General features: G+C 48.6%; 1 protein-coding gene across 4 annotated transcripts in view; it reads right to left on the reverse strand.

Annotated features, from left to right (window-relative positions):
• ct (homeobox protein, cut) overlaps window positions 1–25,225 on the reverse strand; it is a 749,731-nt gene that overhangs the window by 321,201 nt on the left and 403,305 nt on the right. The window contains exon 2 of one of the 4 annotated variants that reach the window (XM_075684462.1): window positions 13,593–13,670. The exons of the other annotated variants lie outside the window; for them this stretch is intronic. The gene's annotated coding sequence lies outside the window, so the exon portion shown is untranslated. The remainder of the gene's footprint in view (window positions 1–13,592; window positions 13,671–25,225) is intronic. 4 annotated transcript variants of the gene reach the window in all.

A 25,225-nucleotide genomic window follows, 5' to 3' on the forward strand; every position in this document is an offset into this window, starting at 1 on the left:
CCCACATTACATACGCGAAAGTAGCTTAAAGGAGGGTGGGTTGAACGCCTCTCCTAGCGCCGATACCTCAAATAAACTTCCTCCGCACATAACTTATCTTACCTGACGCGGTGACGCGGCAGCGAACAGAGAGCCATGGTCACGGGTCGAGAGGACGCGTGATAAAACCTGGATGACCAAACCTCTAATACTTTCACCTCTCGACTGGCTCAGTCAAACAGGTAACGCTAGACTGAGAGCACCTGTGCCGTCATCAGCTTCCTGTTCAAATTCTGGAAAAACATCACGTCCAAGACAACTGGCTCAGAATTCTTGCCCTGAACGCGTGAAGTAATGTTTAGGACGAAAGTGGGCCGCGATAAGGAGAGAGGCTGGTGTTTTAGGGATATGGACTGTTGGTATTCCAACGATTAAAAATTTAAAGTCAACTTTGAGTGCCTGCAACTGCTCAGTGAAACGCATAAACTTCAAATTTTCTACTGTGCAATGAAACTCGAGCGAAGCGCTACAATGTTGTACGATATGGACGACAGCGTATAGCGCTGACTCTAGCTGCTAGCTCAATTTCGCGCCTTTGTGTTCCGTTTACGCGTACCGCATTGCGTACAAGGTAGCTAGCCGGTCTACACTGGTTAACTCTCTCTCTCTCTTTCTCTCTCTCTCTCTCTCTCTCTCTCTCTCTCTCTCTCTCTCTCTCTCTCTCTCTCTCTCTCTCATTATTTGTGTTACGTTTTGTCCATTTTTCGCCCCGTTAAAATAAACCTAACAAACTCGCCCGTCCAAGCATGCTGAAATAATAAGCTATTTAATAAAATATAATAACAATAAAATTGATCCATGCTTGTATTGAGCTTTCTTCTTTATTTTTTCCAGGGAAGGTGGGGGAAGGAGATGGATGGGCTGTTGACCGTGTTATCTTTCAAGGCAGTAAGTGAATCCCTATCAATATTTTTCGAGCATTTGTTACATCTGTTTTTCTCTGCTACGTTTTATGGGTTACGGCTCCGGTACGCGTAAAAGACATGGGAGAGTACAAGACACATGCACTTACGAATAAAAGCGAATGATTCACTTCGATACGCCGCAAGGCCATAGGCTTTCGCGACAAATCATGTCACAGCCATGTGTGACAGGGCCCGAAGGAATTCTCCTCGCGGCAAACACTGATCTTCGCATGCCTCCCACGCACTCGACTAAGCGGGCAGCTGCGCCACCGCATCAGCTGCAGCGTACACTCTTCCACCGGTAGAGTTCGACACGAGCGCGGCGGCGGTCGGCCGTCTCGCTTTGTGAGCACCGCCGAAGTGTTTGCATTTGCGGCTGGCTGCGTGCATATATGCGCGCGAGCCTCGGTCGTAAAGATATCGAAGTCCCAGTGTACACCGACTCGGCCAGGAACGCGCTGAGGCGCGGCTCGGTCGGCCGCAAAAAGGGCAGCCGTACCGACGGTACACGTGCCCGTTCATTGCGTGCAGTACGCGCGAAACGCCACGGTCGCTGCTCACCCACCCCGATCAGCCGGAATAGGGCGTTCCAGAATCATATTCCACCGCCATTTTAGAGAGCCGCTTTCTCATACTTATGTCTACGTGCTTAGTGCACTGCGCTTCCAAAAGCTCACAAGCGCTCGCGCGTTACGTATTTGAGCGGTACGGGGCCATATCATTGGACTGGGTTGCAGACGGCGAAAGATAACTGGGCTTAACCGTACTCTCCAGTCAAACGATGACGGCCTCCAATGAATACTCAGTTTTCGTTGCGACGTTAAATGTGGTACTTGTAGTGACTCCTCTTGCCAACCGAAGGCAGCAGCACCCAAGACCGCCAGGCGAGTATACGCCATAAGGCTGCGCGATCGGCGGACTATTTTCTCTCGCGTAGCCCCGGTCGAGGAATTCCGCCTGCACGGCTTCGGCTACGCTGCGCCCAATTATCCAGCCGCGGCTTCCTTCAGAGGAGAGCCGCTGCGCGAGCACAGGGCAGTCTGACGTTGCACGCCGGTCGCGTATAACAATGCTTTCGTTCTGCCAAGCAGAAATTTACGCGCACGCCGCGGGCCGCTGCGCAAACAGCACGGCTGCCGCTCACTGCACGGACCTCTCTCGCTCCCCCTCGTCGCCGGTAATGTCCTTCTAGTCGAGTGTGCACCAAGATGTACGTGCTTGCCGGTCTCGCGCCTAGAGCGCATCCATCGTGTGCCTGACGTGAGCGCTACTCACACGATTTCACGGCGCGTGATGCGTCATAACCAAACCTTAAACGAACACGACTTTTGACGTATTGCGCTGCTGCGGTGTACCGTGTGCGAAATGATCGTAGAAGCAAAAAGTATTGTCCTCCTATCGGCGCTCAGCTACTAGCGCCCTCAATCTCTACTACCAGTGCCATGGTGCACCGAAGCAAACATTAAATGAACCACGACATGAAGTGATGCTTCGGTTACCACAGATGCATGGATGCTGCAGTTTGAATTACATGCAATTACAAATCAGTTGCATACTTTCTTGTCACAGAGTGTTTTGACGCCAACTCTAGTATTTTCATTATGTGACGTGCACATTAACATAAGTGTGAAAAGAAAAACGCTATCGGAAGTTACCCTGACTCGCTGCAGGTTTATTACAGCAGTTAACCCATGCATCTGAAAACACGTCTCGACTCAAGCCTCCTGCCGACTTCATTTTGGGGCTTTACCATTGAGTAGGCTTTGCAAAAAAATTGAGTGGGCCACAGCGCCGCCTCAATTTAGTGTGAAGAAGAGAAGCTTACGCTTCATTGCAAGTCCCTTCAAGTATATAGATCACACTTAAGAAACTATAGCTAAATAACTGTTAAGAAGTGCTGCTTCTTGCTCAGTGCCTGCTTCTGTCGACGAGCGACGCTTTCCTCCCCTCAATGGTGCAAATGACTTACTAGGTAGTCTAGAAGGAGATAACAGCCGAGATGTCTTTGCGAATACTGAAGTTATTCGGAGCCACTCATTTTTTAGCAGAAATTTCGAGTTGTTATGGCGCTACGATTCGCTACTATTCGGCAATCGCGACAGCAGCTACTTTCAAGCGTGCGAGCATATCTTAGACACCTTGCACGCCGAATTCGCTTCCACCGCCAGCGCGCTTTCGCGATCACTCCGGTGGATGTGGTCACGTGATCAATTACCGACTCCACCCGAGAGGAGAAGCGCCGCTTCACCACTACGCATCGCTCTTCTAAGCACAGCCTCCTCTAAAATGAGGACGTGGTCTAGGCTACGCTCCCTTTCTTTTTTCTCTTTCAATCCGTCCCTTTAAGCTCGGACCGTTTCGCGAGAGACCATTAAGCGCCATTTGGCGAAGCCTCAGCTTCCTTCCCTGCCTTCTCCTTTCTTACTTTTATTTTTATCGTAGGGCTCCAAGCCTTGTAATGGGGAGTGCTTCGATATGCCATATACTTTGATAGAGTGGCCTTTTGTGTGTCTATGGATGTGATGTCCTGCACCCTAATTGAACTAAGGCCAGCGTAGTGAAATGTGGTCAGAGGAGAACGGAAGCCGCTCGTGGCGGAGAAGAGTGCACGAGTTTGGAACCCTCCGCGTATAAAACAAGAACGAAAAAGCTACGAATGAAAAAAAAAAAAAACAGAAAGGCCGCTTCGCAAGGCGAGGGCGAGGTTCAAATTCGAAAAGTGGCGGCGCTCCGTGGCCGCGAGGGTGTCGGGGGCGAACCGCACGAGGCGGGCCTGTGCCTTCTAATTTATCACGCTCGTCCGAGAAGAGGGAGACCCGTGCGTCGCCTCGCAGCCCCGGCGCGGCATTAGGCCGGAATTTGACGAAAGTGGTGAGTCTAACCTGGGCGCCGCCGACGCCTGTCCTCTGCAAGTTGGGTATACGAGCTTTATATTAAGGGCAACTAAATTTCACTTTGGCTAAATTGGTTATAGATGAGCAGCATACGTTCCGAAGGAACTTTGGCAAAGCTGCAGAGCTGGTAATTTACTATTTTGTTTGTGTGTATTATTGTTGTTGTTCTGCACAAAAACAAAAAAAAATATTACTGCCTGTACGTCCATGTCACCATTCTTTTTTTTTCTTCACATTTCCTGTAAAGTGCCTTGACTTATGTTATGTACCTATACTACTGCTGTACACTGTCGAATTGTACGATAGTGGGCCGGGCTTAGTCAAGCTGCAGTAATGCAGCTTTTTCCCGCCACCCCCTTTCTCTCTTTGTTGAGAGATGAAATAAAACTTTGATTTGATTTGATTTGATTTATTTATTAATGACCTTTAAATAGTGCATAAGCAGACGATGCATGCATCTGGGCGCATCGGGTGTTTAGCGGATATGACGTATAAGCTTCAGAACGGCGTCTCCGAGATTTTTTCAGTGTGCTACACACAGTCGGGCATACACTGCAAACTGATTTACACGCTTAAGGCTCCTTAAGGGTGCAAATCGGGTTATAATGTACGCACTTACACCCGCTGGTGGGTAAGGGAGGGAGTTACGGGCAGAGAAGCATGCTTAGTGGTGCAAATTGGTTTACAGTGTAGAGTTTGTTGCTATATTACCTAGAGAGAAATCTGGCGCTGCTGCACTGTGGTATGCATTGGAATGCCAGTATATTGTGACTTCGGATTGGCATCGTTCTCAGAAAGCCAGGACGCCTTGAAGACGTGCCTGGTTAGCACGATTCCGTCTGTCACTATGATTCATTTCCTACTGAAACAGCATATAAAAAGCTGTTTTAGCTTTATTATTACAGAAAAACATGTTTTATTTATTTACGAGGACTTGTTAATGGATGTACAATTATATGAAACGTAAAAAGTATCAGCGGGCCGCTAAAGAATTAAGAGGACACACAAGATTCGCGCTCGCTTTGAAACAGTTTGTCGTCTGCTCGTGCTTTCCTCCGCTTGATTCTGCATTGTAGATGAGCTAACTTCAATGAAAAGTGTAATGTGACGAATGGAAACCTTTTTTGTAGATTTTATTTTAAGAACGCATTATTTGTGTAGCCATATGCACATTTTAGGCGAAGCGTCGTACAGCACCATCCAACACAAGCTTCGGACACCCATGTACCGTTATTTTCATGGGCGTGCTTCAGTTCTGGCCAGCATCAGAGACAGTCTTCGTGGACAGCTAAGGAGACAGTCGAGACAGCCTTGAGGCCATGTAATCGAACGCGTTTCTAGGCGTCTGGAAGACATAAGGAAGACACTTCTGCGACGTGACGCCACCGTGTGGCGACAAGAAAAAGTTGAGAAAAGTACCCATTATTTCTGTATTTTAAATCTTTGCGCCTGTAAACTTATGAAAAACACGATATAGCTTACAGTAAGGGTGTAGGATAGCGTGTCTACATTTTCTTGGGCGCAGACAACCTTCCTGTCGGCTTTCCAAGCATCCTGCTCAGCCACCATCTTGTTTGGACAAGAAAGCAGCCTGCATCGTTTTTGACTTCGATGCTGTCTTCGCGAAGCTGTCTACTTTGACGTCTTCGTGAGAAGAGGAACTTAAGATGGCCGCTATCCGCTTAGCCGTCTCTTTTTCCGTCTACAGCGAGTATTGGAACACAGCCCATGACGGCACAGCGCGCTTTAGAAAACTCCCATAGACGGTGGCGCCAAATTTCTTTCTAGGTAATATAGCGAGCGAGAAACTATGCAGCCGGGGGTGGTGTCCAATCTCGGATGTCATACCGATGGAGCCGCACGTTCTGAGTTATGCGAAACTTCTGGCCAAGCGTTAATCGCGGCATTATTTATTTCTTTTTCTGTTGTAGCTTTGGCACCAGAAAGGCTACTTTTTCGAGCACTTCGTGAAGCATCCACTCGTATTTCAAACGTAAACTTTCGCATGGAGGCTACTTTATATCTACACTGTAGCGTCATCTTCGTCACCAGGAGTCCTCAAACGCCGTGATCATCGACGCCGCGCATGCGCATTTGGTTCGAGCCCCGAGACGGACGCGCTTTCGTTCTCAGCCGCCGCTTCGACTCAACACCGCCAAATATGGCCGCGTTGATGGATCTTATAACGGCGCTTGGGCTCATGGTACCACAAGAAGCGGACCAAGCCGCCGAGCCCACCCCAACGTTAAGAAAAATAAGAAATAAAATAAATAAAGAAAATAAAACGCTTGTCTACTTAGATTTAGGTGCACATTGAACAACCCCAGGTGGTCAAAGTTAATCCGGAGTTCGTACTACGGGGTACCTCATAATCATATGTGGTTTTGGCGTGTAAAACCGCAGAATTCTTTTTTCCAAGAAAGTGCGCAAAAGAGCATTGGCACTGCCGAGAGCGATTAGGTTAATACAGCGAACACCATCTCGATTAAGGACATGCGAAACATGGAAAGGCTAGAGCGGAAAAAAGCAAGAACAGGTGTAATATTTTCCCCTTAGCGCATAGGCTATTAAATTGAATGTCACACGCCAGAACTATTTATTCAATCTCACTTTTGGAACTGTTATTAGAAAAAAGAAAAAGAAAAAGAAGTGATAAGTTGTCTAGGGTCCAAAAACTGAACGGACAGCATTGTCTGCGAATGCCATTACTCGCGGGTAAATCGTGACATTTGCGTACCATCTACGGTTGAACATATCATAAAGATAAGAAGAAATGAAACAAGATAGTTACAAAGCGAGGAAACATTGCATAAGCAAGGCACACAACAGTCATATCATATGTCTTGACTCTTGTGCGCGCTTGTCATTCAGTATGCTGCTGCACTCATTTTTTATCCCCCCAAGTCGAACACAATGACGTTCAACGTGACGTTCTTATTTGACCCCCAAAAAACTGACCACAGGCGGTAAATTAGAAAACATCCCGCTGAGCGAACCTAATCTCTCTGTATCCTGCTGATAATAAAACAAACGTAGAAAAGAAAAAAAGAAGGCCTTTGGGGTGCGGGTACACGTGGTGTATGCCTGCTGCATGGCAGTTTAACCTTCTCGTCCTTCACATCTACTAGACCATCTGCTGCGATCAATCCCGCCGCAATGTTTCGTCCATTTAAAAAATTATTAATGACGGATAATTATTTATTTATTTGTTCACCTATAGTGCTTTGGATTTTACGTTTCAAATACTTCTAACGTATCTCATATATTAAGTTCGATAGCTGCAGCCATATCAAATGTTTGTTTAATCATTGAAGTTGAGGAAGAGGGAGGGGGAGGTGGGGGGAGTGTACTGAGCACTCTGAACGAATGTTAAGCTCTGACATTTTGCCTGAGTAGAACAATGAACCCCAACGCACGGTTCAGGTGCACTTGTTGTTTTTAACTACTATATCAGAACATCACAGACAAAAATGGACTTTCAGAGTTCTGAACGGCAGTGGCTATCCAATAGCCGACAACAAACTTTCAGTTTAATTTCGTTTATCAACCCCCGCCTCCTACAACAATTTTACTTTCTTTGTGCACGACAAATTTATTTTAATGTAGAAGTTATCAAGTACAGTTGCTTTTTACTAAAACAATAATCACACTAAACTATTTCTATCGGCTGATACACGTCGCTGCGCACGCAAGCGTGAAATCACAGCTGCACCCGAACTGTGCCCGGCGTATCCGCTACGCAGCCGAGGCAGTTATGTATTTTCTTATTCATTTCAAAACTATCAGGCAGCCATAAGCATGCGCGTGTCGGATACACAATCATGGTATGCCACTTATTTGCTTATAGAACACTTGGCAATACGCGCGCGAACGGGTTGTTCCCGCTGTCCTGAAGGTCGATGACTCGATGTGCGCTGCTTAGAAAAACCCGCAGCCGTTTACGAATGCGATGACCTTGTTGCACATCCAGAAGTAAGGCGCAAAGTAGACGTTATTGAACTGTCCAATCACGCAGAAATAACAAACAATGGAGGAAGACTAGAAAGCACGGTTCCGTACGACGGGTCATTGCTTCCAAGTGCATCCCCATACGCCAGGCGAAGGCATTGCATTTAATACTTAACTCGTTTCTAAATTAAATTATGGGGTTTTACGTGTTAAAACCACTTTCTGATTATGAAGGACGCCGTAGTGGAGGACTCCGGAAATTTCGACCACCTGGGGTTCTTTAACATGCAGCTAAATCTAAGTACACGGGTGTTCTCGCATTTCGCCCCCATCGAAATGCGGCCGCCATGGCCGGGATTCGATCCCGTGACCTCGTGCTCAGCAACCCAATACCATAGCCACTGAGCAACCACGGCGGGTCAACTGGTTTCTACAACCCTCCGCGTGTTATGAACATCCAAGGTCTCGGCATTACAACTCCGAACAATCATTGTACATAAAGTTCATACCAAAAGCTTAAATGCCTCTCCACGAATAGTAGCACTGATTGCACTATAAGGACTAAGATAGTGAGAAGTCAGAAGAATGCCTATCATTAATTCGTACACAGTCAAAGGGCCAGAGACGTTACGTAAAACGGATAGCATGGCTCTAACTGCTGAAGTCGCGCACGTGTATAGATGCCACTAAGCCTTCCATAGCAACTTGATTACACATACGAGCCATGACGAAGATTTTCACTTCAGCGAGGGCTCGCACCTGCGGGTCGAAGGCGCCATAGGACGAAGAACATCGTGCGAGCAAACGATAAACCTTGCGAAAAGGAGCTCGTCCAATGCCAAATATTATGATGGAAGAGCAAGCGCGAAAGATCAGCCACAGTTCGCGCATGCTTGGAACCCCAGTGTGCCAGTGGCTTACTCCGTTAATGTGGCACATATGTCATAACCAAGCGACAGAGCAGCTTACTCATGAATGTCGTTTCGCGTGAGAACAAGCAGATCGTTCGCGACGGCCATGTCCGCGGGGAACGTTATTACCTCCAGTACCGCCACCGGCATCGGTTCGGGCGAAATCGGCTCGTGCGGCAGCAGCAGGCCCGCACCCGAACTGCAGTGGAAGGAGAAGGCCGGTACAGCCACGTCATGGCCGTCATCAGCGGACGACCGGAAGCTCGACCGCCGATTGTTTCGTGCACGCGAGGTCCCCCCTCCTTTCCAGCTCGGATTAACCCTCTCGCTCCTCCCGAGAAAAAGTTTGCGCGCGCACCTCGCAGCACATATTATGGTGGAATGAGGGGCCCAGTCGACTGGTGCGCGAATTAATGGGCCTTGATCGAAGGCCAAAGAGCGCAAAGGCCCGTGACTAAAAAGAAACTCCTCATAAACGAGCACTTCTTGCTCTAACACACGTTTTCAGAAAGCATTCTTAATGTCTGCCTTTTATAAAGCGAACATAACGTTTATATTCGCATTCAGGATGACGCGGATGGTCGTACTTCATTAACTATTTCGAGCAGTAATACAGGAGACAAAATATCTCCTAACATTTCTCGATCTCTGTATTTTTAGTGCTTACGTCGTTCTCATACGTGTATATTTCTCTCTTGTGACATTTTCTGTCTTGAGTACCGGCACTATATATACCCCTAATGGCAACACCTCCTTCTTTAGTCTTGTAAGCAAAATGGGGGAAGGGTCTGTGCATGGAACAAATGGGTTAGAGGCCACTGAATCTATAAGAGATGCATGACGCAATCTGCCTATTGCAATTAAAGAGCGAGCGTTCATCGCTATTGTTTTCGAGTTTTCTCCGATTTTTCGCCATTCGCACGGCCACATATTTACAGAAGTAGAATAGAGGACAGTCGCTGTCTCAACTACATTTGGTGCCACAACGCATGTTTCCCCCATGCCTTTGTCGTACGTTCCGTCTCTCTTATTTTTATTCTCTATTTATTTCTTTATTTCTTTCTTACTTTGCACCTTTAGTTCCTCTCTATGAAATAAAGAAGTAAAGGCGGCCCATTTTTTATGACGCACGCCAATTGCCCAATGCTTTTCTCAGTTTCAGTGTATGCTCACACGGTTATTTTAGCCTTCTTGCGACAGAGAAGCAAGGCAGCATAAGCCTTGCCAAATGCATTGCATCGGCGAGGCGAGTGCTAGCGTTGCCAGATGTCTAAGGGCGGTGCAAACCATTCAGATCTTCGTCATGTGCTCTCTGTTTGTTCTTCCGTAATATGTATAACATGGAACTCCATACGCGTGCATATGTGTCACCCTCCCCTTCACCACGATGTAGAAAAAAGAAAGCACAAGACAGAAAAAGAAAGAAAGCAAAATATGTGTATTTTTCTCGCCTATTCATTCCTGGTTATTTGCCGCAGCACCTGCAGTAGTCTTTCTTAGCTGAACCAGCTATTGATGGCGCTTGCGCTTTTTCTAGGAGGCCATCAATACAACAGTGTGCCCAAAAAGTCGCCCTTTAGGCCCTGCCACTTCTAGGCACCACATTTACGGCAGACATTGATGTCGTCTCTCGCGATCAGTCATCCCATCGGCACGACGCTTGTATGCTTTGCGGGGGGCAGGTCGTGGGGACATGTGGCTCAACGAAGATAGCATCCGTGTGCGAGGTGCAAAGAGCTCAAATTTTCGCTACAGCGATTTGGATATCTCAAACGCAGTGATGTCAAAATGAATCTGAAATAATTAAATAAGCCTGATGTATGGTATGAAGCAAGTGTGCCAACCCTGAAGTAATTATAACGCTAGAAAGGGTTTCCCAGAAGATTCCCCTCCGTTGAGACATAGTATATGCTAATAGGCTGGGTGCTGCGGCAAAGCGAGACTATCGAGCGCCGAAATACTGCACCGAGGCTTTTTTCGGGGGTTTTCATCGGCGTGGGCACCAATCTTCGCGGTCTCCCTCTTTCCTTGGCTTCAATTTGGCGCCGGTACGGCTCCTCTCCTTTTTCTCGCGCACTTTCCCGCTGTCAGCGAAAGGACGAAAGCAAGGGTCCCACCCTCAATGCTCCCTGTTCCTCCCCATTCAGTTTTGCTTTTATCCGGTCGCTTATTAAGTTTGTCTCTCATCGCCACAGGAGCGGCGTCAAATTCCGGTCGCCGATCATAAATTCACGACTGCGGTGGCGGGTACATTCTTTGGCGGGGAAGCAAGTGGTATACGACCACCGGAACGATGGGAGGCTGCGTGCTGGAAGAATATCGCTCGTTTTACCCCGCGTGTGCGTCTGTATGATCGTCGAGGGGCCGACAGCCGACGGACGCTGAACCACCCTTTATCAATGGACCCGTCGCCGAACTTAAGCCCGCGAGAAAGGGCTACCGCCCTGGAATAAACAGAACAAAAAACGTACGGTAAGGAGCCAAACGACGTCGACAAAAGAGTAAAGCGCGGAAGCCAGTGACGGGGGAGGGAGCGCGCCGAACGTGCGCAGCGACAGAGCGCGCGCGGTTTGGTGACGCCTACAGCGTTCTCCGTTGTGGTTTATATACGGCGGCAACTTCCGTCTGCGCGAGCCACGAAGAGAGTCCGTCGCCGGGCGTGTGCGGAGGATAGCCGTGAGGCACGCTGGAAAAAGCGTTGCTTCGAAAACGCCAAAAGAAAGGTTCATAACAGCTCCGCACCCCTCCTCCCCCGCCCTTCCGCCACCGTCGCCGATTATATGAGAACCCGAGCGCGTGCACCGCAGTGTACATTTTTTTTTGTTTTCAGCATACAGAGGCGAGCAGCCAGCCACGTGGGGCGCGTCTTCCATTCTTTCGCAGCGCGCTTTTGGTGGCAGCAAGGCGCGACTCCTTGTGCCGGTCGCGCATGCCGCCGCACCATTATCATTCCTCGGGCCTCCTCGTACAGCGGCGGGGTCGTCGAGCGTGGGCGCTACACCGGCGAACGCGAGCGACGCTCGGGTGCAGTAGAAAATCGGCGCGCTATTAACATCTATCCCCCTTTCATTATGTTTATTTTATTTTCGCGCAGGCAGGGTAATCCAAGAGTAGCGCGCTGGTTCGAACGACGTCGTCTTTTCATTATTTATATTTCGCCGAAAATTTGCGGGCGGGGATGGGGGGGGGGGGGGGGGGTGGCTCCGTGGTTGACAAATGGTTTCCTCGAAGGCGGCTCTTGTCGCGAGGAGCGTATATTGCATATCCCGCAACGTCGTGCTGTGTGCGTTCTCCGTCGCCTACGCAGGGGCGCGCGTTTGTGCCATCAGAGAGTTCGACGTTCGTGCACGGTTGGCCGAACGCACGTTGGAGTCGGAACCGAATGCGAGTACGGTCACCTTGACCACGCAGTTTCCGTGCCGACCATGCACTGATGGTGCACAACTGGCGGGCCTGCGGCGGCGCTAGGAACGGTTAGATTCGCCCTCTTGTGTACGGAACCGAAGAAGAGTGCGCACGCTGCAGCCGGGTGCCAGTGTCTCGTGTTTCTTCAAAAATCACTCGACTCGTGCGAAAATATTGACCCTAGAACGAGACAGGATATTTCTTGCTTTTCCGGTAAGCGATCAATTCACTAAATAAAGGAAAAAGAAGTAAAATTCGCTTACATTCCAAGACTGGCGCATTTTAAACAAAGCTTGACACACCCACATTAAAAAAAAAATTTGATGAAGAAACGTGGTCACCCCCAATTCATTAATATTGATATTGGTCCCCTTTCGAGACGTTCCAATACGAATCTCGAATGGTTGGTTGGTTCTCCTCTAAATATGACTCATGCTCATATAAATAAATAAATAAATAAATAAATAAATAAATAAATAAATAAATAAATAGTTAATTTAATCATAGAATGTGAAAAGATCAAAGAAAAGGTAAAATAACCTCTTCTATAACGAGGAAATCGTCTTGATCAAGTAGAACTTTCTCAACGACTGCGCAGGCATCCTCAGGACAATGTCCCATAGAGGAAGCTCCCAAATGGAAGGATTCAATCCGATACAAACGGTTACGGATTCTTGTTGTTGTTGTTGTTGTTGTTGTTGTTGTTGTTGTTGTTGTTGTTGTTGTTGTTGTTGTTGTTGTTGTTGTTGTTGTTGTTGTTGTTGTTGTTGTTGTTGCAACGGGCACGGGCCTTCATCCGGTGCTCTTACAGCGCCACAATTCGGAAGGCCACTGCCGGGCTTCGGTAACGCTTCGCGGTGATTCTCCGGTCGAGCAGGTCCTCGCCCTTCCCTCCAGTACATTCAAGTGTGGACCCCGAGAACATCTGGTTACAAAATTCGGCTCTGGAAATTACCGCGGACTGCCACTGGATCGCAGTGACCGCTTCAGCCGTGGGACGACGCTACCGTCCGATTTCCCGGGTCGAGATGGAGCGTACACAGTGGAGGAAAGTTTTGGAAAATCGAGGTTAGCCTGCTGTCGTCTCTCTGCATTCTCAGCATTTTCTTTCCCCTCTTGCAAACGCCAACTTCTCTTCCAACAAAGCTGTGCACAAGTTTTGAATACTCGCACAAAGTACTGTATGCGTACAGCCATATTTATACACATAACACAGGCTTAATTATACAGTGCAACCTCCCTGAATTGTCTTCGCTCAATAATCATAACTGAATGAACTGATGACTGATGCTGCCATCATTGACCGGTCACCGTCAATACAATAAGCTTATAGCTTTGAGTAGAACATAAATATATGCTTTATAACTATTATATAAGCACGTTTTCTTCGTTCTTTTGCTATTGGTGAATACTTGCTGCATCATTCGCATATGCAGAGAGAAGCAATTCGATGGGAAAAGAAAAGGCCGGCGCTATCTTGCACACCTCACCTGATGTTGATCGGTGTGGAGAGGGGGAGAGCCGCGCTTCTCGCACGCGCTACCATTGAGACACGAGACGGTACGTACCTGTAAGGAAAGGAGGGAGAGCAAACATTCAGCACAACATTGTTTAGTAGGAAAACATGACGGGAGAGAAACGCCCCGTGGTTCAATCAACATAACAGTAAAGCAAAGAGGTATTAGGCACTAATGGTGACCAGCTTTGGGGACCACCAGGGGCCACCGGTTCTTTACAACTATGAGACGGGGTATCGCGTATAAGCAAAGTGAACCTATTTACCCAGGTCTAATGGTATTTAGTTGGTCTAATCTGCGGATATTTATATACAGCGAAGGTTATACAGCGAAGGACATACTAAATAAATAAAATTGCTGACCAGGCAATTTTATTTATTTATTTATTTATTTATCAGTCTATTTAATTTATTGCCATTGAAGCGACGTGACTTCGAGGAAGAGTCCGCGAGCAGCCTTTCAGGAGAAGGATTCAGTCGAAACGAAATAATATTTAATAGATTAATCGTGCTCTCCACTACCTAACGCGCAAGATTAGCCAACGCAGTTATCAATATGCTGCCAAATACGGACGCCACGCGCTCGCAAGGCCATCCTACAGCTGGCTGCACGGGTCCCACGCAGCATGCTCGCGCACTTGGTATGCAGTGGCCATCAGCAGTCCCTGCCTAGCTTAATAAAATCTCGCCCACCACTCTCTCTCTTTGGCATCTGCGCAACGTCACGTGATGAGTGCTACCTTCGCCAACTATGCAGCTGCCTGATGGCGTATGATGCTTCTATATGTACACAACACTGTCGTGTGCAGACGGTCGCCGGCTTTTTTTTTTTTGTTGTTGTTTTTGTTGTTTTTTGAAGGTAGGGGTGAAGTGAGGTGGACAACTCCGAAACTACGAGGTCTACAGTGCGAACTACATCGTATCACACACCCCTAACACTTCACGGCCACTGTTGATCATTTGCAGCACTTATGTGGCATTTCGCAAAACGACCTGCATACTTGTGCGCATAGGTTCAGCATAAGAATTTCGAAAGCAAGGCATGTCGCAGCGAGTCTACACAACCAGCAGTCAAAGAAGGCACGAAGTATCTGAATGTGCATAAGTGTCTCGGTAAGCAAGTTGAGGATATTATAACTCAGCACTTCAATGCCCGGCGTGCTCACATTAAGCGTACCAGTGCCACTTACGCTACGACCAAGCCGCTGACATAACCTACGTGGACGCAGCAGAATACCCCAACCAAAACGCCATGGCGGTCGTCGCAGTCGCGGGTTCGCAGTACCGCCTCGCCGCGGCCGCATCAATATTCACCACGCAACCCGAAGTAGGAGAAGAAACGGCCATCGCTTTGGCCTACGCGGCTACCAATGCACACTGCATCATCAGCGATTCAAAAACGGCCATTCATAACTACACAAGAGGACTGATAGCACCCCAAGCGCAGAAGATTCTCTCTGGCACTCCTCCCTCAAGGCAACGTCGCGTGCAGATCTTCTGGGCCCCTGGTCACTCGGGTCTGGCTGGAAACGAAGCCGCCCACGATGCCGCCCGAGCTCTCGCAAACCGGGCGCATCATCCTTCTCCTGCGTCTTCCGATCCCCACCAGCCCTCTGTTCTGCATCGCGGTCACGGGCGGGACGGAATGGTCACGTTCAGACAAATTCTCCTACACTACCGCAGAGAGCGGTTACGCTACCCCCAGCACACAAAACACTGAATAAATGTCAATCCACCATTTGGCGACTCCTTCAGACACGAACTTTTCCGAACCCCGTGCTTTATAACCGCATTTACCCCGATGCATACTCCCCACTCTGCAAAGCGTGCGAGGCCCGCGCTGACCTCGATCATATTATCTGGCAATGCCCCAAAGCCTGACCCACCAACACCCTCCCGCACTAACACACGCATCATAACTACGGCCGAGCAGTGGGAGACATTGCTGCTCAGCTTGGACCCAGAGGAGCAGCTCTGGGCCGTCCGGATGGCCGAAGACGCCGCCAGAAAGCAAGGACTGGCCGCCGTCTGAGGAAGGGAGGGTATTGGGGGTTAGTCTCTCGACCCCCGCCACCCTTGAACCCCATCAAGGACATACTAAAGTTTTATGTCTCTTACTAAAGTACAAACCAAGATTTCACATTTATTTTACAGTAAAGTATTAATTGGTTTTCAACGTTTCTTACTGGAAAACAAAACATACTTTTGTAACGGTGGAACTCTGTTCACGAAGCCTTTCGCCTGCAGCGACGCCTTGTGACTGGTGCGTGGTTCGTCTACTGTACATATCATTGGCTGTTATTGCGGTAACCAGTATCCTATTAAGCAACATTCGGCCGCTGATTAGCCCACGCGAACACTGCAAGGTTTTTAGCGAGATGCAGTGTCGAATGCTCTTTTCGCTTTGTCATCACGAAAAGGAAAAAGAAAATACGGAAAAAGAATGTAGAAAGAGAAGAATAGCAAAGAGCAGAGAGAGAAAGAAAAACGAATAAAGGTATGCCTACTGCAAAAGCTGCTCACGGGGCTTCGTACAGGCTGTAAAATAGAAACAGCCTGGCTTTTGTGGCTACATAAAAGCAAGAAAGAATGAAGGGCTTGCGTAGCCCGAATTAAGAAATAAAGGAAAGGATAGTGCGCGGTAAAACACGAAGGGACGCGCAACCTGCCCGCCCGCCCGATAGCCCAGATACAAATGAGGGGAGCTCAGCCGACTTTCTTATGGCGCTGCTCAAATAAAGCACATGCAGAGGGCAAATCTTTCGAGGGAACAATACATGGACGAGAAGCACCAAAAAGAAGAAGTGTTCCAGCGTAGCCGAGCTTTTCCCTCCTCTAAGGAGTGTTAAACACGCCGCGAGCTCATCTATACCCGGTCACGTCTCCGAGAGCTAGTAAAAGGCGCCGAAAGCGCTTTTCGCGAGGCAAAGCGCGCGAGGGTGGCCGAGGGGAAGGGCTCGTAAATAAGGCCGCACTCTCGGAAGAAGAGGGCACCGCGCTTCTTCGCGTCACGGTAGACTCGCGGGGAGAAAGCACTCGCACAGCCGCCAGCGGGGCTCGAAGAAGCACGCGCCCCCAAGATCGAAACCCGGGGCACGTGTAATGGCACGTGTAAAAAGGCAGCCGGCGCCGGTTTAGCGGCCGGCCGATGGCGGCGCGTACACGCACGCTGTGTGTACGTCGTGCGACTGCACGGCGCGTAACTTGGCGCTTGGCCTCGCGTTTGTGGCGAACACGCATCATTGCTCGCGAGAAAAGGAGGCGGCACGAAAGCGAGAACAGCGAGCGGCCGCTTCGCACGAGAGACCCCCACGTATACACATTGCTCGGACGAGAAGGCTGCGGGGTGAACCCCGGCTTGCGCGCTCGGTGCAAGGCCGAGGTTGTTTTACGGGCAACCCCGAGTCCGATATGTAGCGCCCCTTCTCCGAACCGTGTAAGCGCGGGACGATCTGCAGCCTCGTGGTTCTCGCCGGATGCGAGCCATCAGAGGAGACACGTTCCGGTCGTTTTTTGGTCCGAAATAACGCACGTCGATGGTGAACAGCAGACCGAGGAGCACGAAAAGAGGAAAGGACGTTCACACTTGCACGGTACGTGCTCAGACGGAACACCCCATTGGTAACAAAGCCAACAAAATTGCAACATTTCTTCGAAGTTATGCGGCAAAAGTGGTCCCAATGAAGCATCATGCAGACGCCTGTGTGTGAAGAGAGTACAGAGTGCAGCCCATCTTGTTATGTCGCACCTGCAATTGGTTGTGGAACACCAATTGGGTATTAATTCTTTAGGACACTAAGTACTGTTAAGCTAAGCTGGCAAATTATACATAACTCTGGATTGCCAGAAATGTCAGTGTAACAGAAAGCAGAACCTCGAAAAGGACCATTATATATATATATATATATATATATATATATATATATATATATATATATATATATATATATATATATATATTTGTGGCTTAACGTGCCAAAACCACTTTCTGATTATGAGGCACGCCGTAGTGGAGAACTCCGGAAATTTCGACCACCTGGGGTTCTTTAACGTGCACCTAAATCTAAGCACACGGGTGTTTTCGCATTTCGCCCCCATCGAAATGCGGCCGCCGTGGCCGGGATTCGATCCCGCGACCTCGTGCTCAGCAGCCCAACACCATAGCCACTGAGCAACCACGGCGGGTATATATATATATATATATATATATATATATAAAGAACGCTAGGATAAATAGTGGGTGGCGACATCACCAAGAACCACGAATTTTGCGGCCATCTGCTCAAAATTCGTTAACCTTTATCGATAAACACCCGGAGTGCATCTAATTCTAAATAAACCAAACTTTCTTTTTCTGCACAAGAACGACACAAATTCGCAAGTTTTCTCATTACAAATTTTATTTAGTAGTCAGCCTGTTTCCTCCAAATACCTTCAAATAGAGTTTTCAAATAATATTTCACCTGACTAAACAAATTTGACATTGCTCTTTATTGTCAATTTTAATAGTGGACCGCACTGCATGCGCGCACATTTTTTTGGTCAATGTTCCCTTCGTTCTCGTTTCGTCGACAGAGGCACCGCGCGCACAACAAAGCAGGGCTTTAGGCGGGTGTGGAGTGTTTACGTTGTTAAAACGCCTCTCGACATGTTATTAATCATATTGACCATTGATAACGCGATAGACAGGAAGAGAAACAGATTGGGAGGAAGTTGGAAGCAAGCCCTAAAATAAAGACAAGGCTGAAAAAAGAATCCTACTCGCGTTTCAAATTAAATGTAACCCACATGGAACAATTCGACACTGCACTTTTGCATGTTGCGTCATGTTGTGTGAGCGCCTTGGCGAGATCGTTTTAAACGTGTAATGGTTCAAATTGATGAAGCCTCAAAACAATTTTCGTAGAAGCCGCTTAGTTTGTTTACATCTGCGAGCCATTTGTTACTGCCACCACGGCAAGCCTGTCGAAAAAAAAATTTTTTTTTAGTGCCATTAGGATTTCTTAGAACTTCACGAATTTTTCGGTATGGTGTGCGTTTCTAACCTCTTTCCCGCCAATTTGGGCTACTGGCTATGACCCTTAATGGACAATTTTGAAATGCACAAGTTCAAGTCAAGTTCAAGTTTATTCAGTGACTGAGTACAGAGAGAGCACAGTAATAATATTATGTTCGGCGGTTCCGAAGTTCAAGAACTATCAGAGGGACCTCTTTAGTCAACGGAAGTGGTAATAGAATTGCAAGTACGGTAAGTGGTAGGAAACTGAAGTTTAGTATGCAAAGCGCATGTGCTATAATAACTGCAAGAAGAGGCAACAAATACAAATAAAACAGCATGCAGTACGTCCTTGTAAAGGCGTAACAATACGTCTAAGATTAGTAAATTGTTACCGTAGCTATATAGCATCTGCTACAGCCAAGTGTTCAAAAACACATACACGTGAGGACCAAACGCGCCAATTGACTTGAAAACAACCTATTTACCAAGAAGCATTAGGGGTCATGTTAGCTTAGCAAGCAAACATTTCTTGAGTGCATGCTTAGGAGAAAGAGCAGGTGAGAATGATTTCACTTCATATGGTACCGTAAACATGCCATAATTAGTTTGAGCACTGGTGAGCAGCAGATTACTGCGTTCAGAAAATCTAGTTATGCTAGAGTTCGCGATAGAAATCATCCCACTGTTCGAAATTATGCACTTCATGATGGATGAGTCTGAAGATGAAGAACTTGAAGGCTGATAAAAAAGGAAGATTTGGCTGCGGTAGTTACATGAACGCAAACTCTAGACAGGCCTTAGTTGGAGAGATTCTCTGGACGTGATCCGGGAACAACCTAGCTGTGAAGTGTCCAAAAACAACATCTATACTCAACAACAAGAGAACCCTGTTCCAAGGAAACAAGTCCGAACCTTGCTTTCTCTCACGCTATAGCCTATAGGGCGACCGCTCTATATGAGCAGCAGGTTTCATCATTTCTGAGCAGACCGCAGCGCCTGGTTCTTGTTCTTCGACAGCGGGGAGAGCAAGAAGCGAAAACTTTCGTCGCTCCTACCACTTCCGAGTCCGCGCACTTGGTTTCTGCACGGTTCATTTCTCTCTCACGGTATGGTTGCGCACAAACATACGCGCGCGCGCGCGAACCGGGAATGGGACTTCGCAACCTGCTGGTCAGTGAATATCGCACTGCCGCGCTGCGTTTCCCGCGCGCACTTTCAGGAGGTGGTGGACGGCACGCTTATGGGAAGCAACGCGGGGGCGGAAGGGGGGAAGCCAGTTGCGAGCGCGGACATATACACGCTGACAGACCATCGTTCACGCCGAGTGGGGTCGAACGGTCTCGGACCTCTTCCCTTATATATATGCGCTGCTCTCCCCAAACACTTTGGCGGCGCGTCGACGACCGCCGCGGCAACGATCGGAACACATCGTTAACGGCCTCGACGAGCGGGCAATCGGGGGCGGAGCTGCTGACCATCGCCGCCGCCGACAGCCATTACGTGGACGCCGCTAGGCGGCCAATCAGAAATGCATTAGGAACCCCCTACGCCGAAGACGACGACCAGGCCAGGCTATTGCCGGACAGCGCACGGCAGGCGCGCTGGCGAACCTAATGGAGCGAGCCTGCCGCGGTGGCGGTAACTGCGGCCTCGACTGGACGCCCACAGAACGGTTTTTCGAGATCTGCCGAATCCGGAAAGTGCGCGGGAAGTTCCGCAACGCTCTCCTGAGAAAAAAGCCTCGAAAGGTACACAGTATAGCACTTCGGAGTGAAAGTCCTTGAGGATCGTTCTTGAAAATGCCATTTCGACCACTTCACTTGAGCAGGCTCGTCAGGATCAAGTATCCAGAGTCATTCTGCGACTGAGTAGCCTAACTTATAACTATAGTCACGTTCATCTAAACCACTGATGCTCAAGGCAACGAGCCTGACTTCCCACATTGATAGACATCGAAAGCAGATCCGGTATGGTGTCGGTTTTATATTTCTGTTTGTTGTGAGCGGGGAGAAAGGAAGGGGGGTCTCTATGTACTTTTTGTCATCTTAGCTGACCTGATCTCTATAATTTCAGTTCGATGAAAACATTATAAGCAATATCGAAGACTCGTGCGTCCGCAGTGTAGTGCACTCACGTATGTTTGAAACACATACATTGCCTAACTCTCATGTCATTTTATTTCCCGAAAGCCTTATGGCTGCTGTCAGGCCCGTATAGCTTTTCACCCTGTTGAGGCACCACTGATGAATCATGCTAGATATTTATGCTGCGTTTAGTTCTGCAAGGCAGTACAATGTCACATCCGCATTGCACTATATATAGGACACACGTCTATATAGTTCACCTTGCTGTGGGGAACATGACATCCCTATGCAGGAAAATTAAAGACAGCCTGCCTTACTCCATGCGCTTGCACAGTTGTAGAATACCTAAAAAAAGAAACGACGATTGTGTAATGGTCGCAACTCTCTAGCAATGCATGCAAAGGTGTCTGCCGTGCATGCGTCACACAACACCGGTTGCGCTGTTGCCGCACTAGAGAGAACCCTTGCTTGCTCCCCACCACACATTGCGATGCACTGCGACCGCAACTGGAGTGAGCATGAGGCCTTGAGTTGGAGATGCAGCCGTAAATACGCTCCTTCAAGGGCGCACAGGCCTCCATACCATTTGAAGAATTACACCGACGGCAAGTGAAGCGCAATTCGAGGCTTCCAACTCTGGCACACCAGCCACGGAAGTGGCTGCGCTTTCTGTGGCACGCGTTTCATGTACACAAACCTCCAAACTGTAAATGATCGAAGGAATCCGCTGATTCTGACAGTGAAGACTGCCTGTTATTCTTTCTGAGAGAAAAAAAAAAAAAAAACAATCATTATAGTGTAAACGTATGTCAGAGCTGCTTGTCAGCCGCATAATTATCTGGCAAGCTTCGACATCACTAAACCGCAAAAGCTATCCTCGCATGTGATACGCCTGCAATCTTATGAGTCAATAATGGTGAGACAATAAGACGACGCAGCAGTGAAATGAATCATAAACAGTAACAGAGGTCACTGTAACATAGAGGAAACAGATTTCTTTTCTGTTCCTTTTTTTTTTTTTTGCAATACAACTGTTTGCCCTGCAGCAAGAAACGGGGGAAGCATCCTATATTAACACATAGAGGGCACAGTTTCCCGCAACCAGCATAGTGGACAAAATTATCTGCGCTGTTTGTAAGGCGAAAAATAAAATGTTTAATCACCACTCCTGGGGACCAAGCGATTAACATGGCTCCCCAAGCAGATGCATATGCTTTTCCTTCCCGGCGAAGCTCTAAGGCACACCCCAGATAGAGCGGCCTGCTTCGTGCTTACAAAATGTTTTCACTCCAATGAACGTGCACAGGCCGGCACCCTACAGTCTGTCTGTTGTATTACTTCGACTGTCAATGCTGTTATGACAACGCGCTATTCAGAGGTTTTTTAGCGCACGAAGAGGGACGAAGGACAGTGGCATGACGCGGACACAGCGCTAATCGCTGATAATTCTGATAATCGAAGGGGTACTACATGCGAGAATTTGAGTAAGCTATGGGCAGCGTCACAATGGAGTTTTCAAAGCAATGTTGATGAACTAGGGTTCTAAGCCCTACTTGTCACCTAGGTCAGAATGCGGCACACGCGGCCATGAATAATGCCTGCGACCTCGCACTCAGCGTCAGAACGCCATAGTTATGCAGTGAGTCACCTTGCACTTTCAATGACCTATTGTCTCCAGGCTATACTGAGAGAGCCCCAAAAATATAGTGCAGCCAGTGCAGAACATAAAACGCTCATGAATGCGTCATATAGATACAGAGGGATATTTAAAGACAGCGTAAGCGTAGCGCTGGCAAGTGCTGGCCGCAACGCGTGCAGAGAAGGCAAGTGTGGTCCAGCGGGTCCAGCCAAGCGCGTTTTCCCCTCTCCCTCGCCGTTCCTCTGGATGCCGGCGCCTCCTGAATGAAGCCGCATAGTGAATGGAAGGGGGGGGGGGGCCCTAGTGTGTGTGGTGGTGCGCGCGGTGTGCCGTCCTCGGCGAGCACGAGGGCGGCACGGAGCCACGCGGCGACGGCTGACCCGGCCGGACGGCGAAGGTCACGCGCCGCGGTGACGTCACGGGCCGGAACGAAACCGCGCACCGCCACGGGAACCGGTTGTCCGGCCACGGCGCTTTACCGTAATTAGGACCCGGGCGCGGCGCGCGCGCGCGCGCGTTCGTCGGGCCGGCCAATAATTTGCTGCGCGGTGCTTTGTTTGCTTTGCGAATGCGTGAAGCCGCGGACAGACGTTCGCGTGCGCGGCGCGCTCACGTGCCGGTGACGTCACGACCGGGACACTACCGTAGCTAAAGCAGGAGATATATACTCGATCGCAGCGTGTTCGTCAAGTACGTGTTAAACATTACAAGACTTATGACCGTTTCATTACATGTTTCGTCTGGGAGTCCCGCGTCTATGTCCTCCTCTACGTGTTCTTTGTTGTTGTTGTGTAGTTGCTGCTGTCTCGTCATTTCAGACTTGTTTGTCGTGCAGAAATTTCTGAGTAGCCGTACCCTGTCCTCTCTTGATTTTCAACAAAAGCTATCAATCTTGCATAATATGTCTGCAACTCACCGGTTCTGAATATTCTCCAAATCTAAATGTTCCACAGAAAATACAACACACTTCGGTGCTTCTGAACATTCCCCGACGCCAAGTGTTATCAGTAATACGCCATACTTAGGATATCACGTGAACGCCAGTGTCTGCTTGATCCAGATTAGCATTGAAGCCGACAGCCCCAGTACCTTCACAGTCCACGTTCTTACCGGAGCTCACGCACCAGCGTCGGTTGCTTCTTGCGTAACAGAAGCAGATCTCGGAGGCTATGCTTTTGCGGGCTGCAGGCACCGGGAGTAGTTGCGGAGCTGGAGACATGCCATGTTTTAGACATGTAATATACGTATCTAGAGCAGCCCCAGTGTGGATACGTAGAATGGTTATGTGCTTACACGACCGCTGCTCGTTCTGTAAGATATACATCATCACGAGACATTGGTTGATACACATTGTAACACCTTCATAAAAAAACGATACTTTTTCTTCATTGCGCTATAATCAAAACACGCTATTCAAGAGAGGATAAATATGAGGAAACTAAATGCCTCAAGAAAGGATACGAAGAAAAATGAGGTCAAAACGAAATAGATGCGCACAGTCATTCGAGATATCAGCGTGGCTATAAACACCGCTCGGTAGAGCCGTTGACAATGCGGTCAACAAAAATTCGATGTGCTCACTTCCCGCGTTAGCACCAAAAGCTCTAGCTACTCCTGTTGTGGCTATTTTATTGTCCTCATCCTATCCCGCTGCTTCGATATACCTTCATAACGCCCGCCAAAGTTACATCGGCCGCTTCTAATTTAGTCTTCAGCCAGCTAACTTTAAACAGGGAAAATACTACAAGCTTGTGGCAATGCTGCTTAATTGAAGAGGTGTATTGTGCTCCCATGTGGTGAGTTGAGCAGAATATACTGATTCCAGCCCCACCAAATCATAAAAACAGAAGACTCCCGTGGAGTTCAAGAGCCCATAACTATATGGGAGAACACGTCGCTTTGCACGCTTCCAGTCGACGAGGAAATTTGGTATTTCTACGTATTGGTTCTTACGTCTATTTCTCTCTCCTCTTTATTGCCGACGAAAGCAGTGATGCCGCGCAGTGCGAGAGAGACAGCGAGAAGCCAAAAGTAAGCAAAATCGCGAAGCACCGCTCGTTCCTCGCGCAGTTGTCGCGCCATTCGCAGATGGCGCCCCTTTCTCCGCGACGACCGCGACGCTCTACTCAACGCGCTCGCGAAATAGGAGGGGGAGTCACTTTACGACGCCGAAGGCTCAGCACGAAGGGTTCTTCTCGCTACTCCCATAAAATTCGATTTATCGCCTCGCCACTTTGGAGCACCCGGCTAAATATAGCCGTCACTGCAGCCGCTGTCGGCGCATTAGGACTGCACGGAACGCGGCTCCACGACGATAGGTGTGTATATACTGTACACACACGCGGACCCTCGGCGCATGCCATACGCGACGTCGGAAAGAACGGCGTTTGCCGCCGCGCGTGCGAGCGTCATATATTCGCGAATCGCAGAGCGGCGCGTACGGGATCGCCTGGGAACCGCAGGGGCGTAAATCACGCCGCCGATATATACGGGCCCCTTTCTGCCATCGGCCGTGTGCTTTCATTGACCGCCGTTGGTGATGAATGGCGCGCGCTCATTTCAGCTGTCGGCAGGATGCTCTATCGACGAGCGCGTTAAGTTTTGTCCCACCTATAGGCGCCGGTCGCTCGCTGTCGTGACTCCGTGCTAATGAGTCTGTCGGTGCTGAAAGGGACCAAGATAGAAGCCCGCATGGGGCGTCAAGAAACTCATATATGCTTTGGAGGACCGGGATTAAAAAAGAGGACCGACTGAAGTTGCAACGACGAAACCTGCAAAGCTAGAGCCGGACTTATAGGATAGAAAGTCAAAAATATACTATAAAAATTCTCAGAATTGTCTACTAATGCGCAAGCATTCTTTGGCTCGGCTGCTACTTCGATTTT

The sequence above is a fragment of the Dermacentor variabilis genome, chromosome 3 (genome assembly GCF_050947875.1).
Source record: "Dermacentor variabilis isolate Ectoservices chromosome 3, ASM5094787v1, whole genome shotgun sequence".
Lineage (NCBI taxonomy): Eukaryota > Metazoa > Arthropoda > Arachnida > Ixodida > Ixodidae > Dermacentor > Dermacentor variabilis.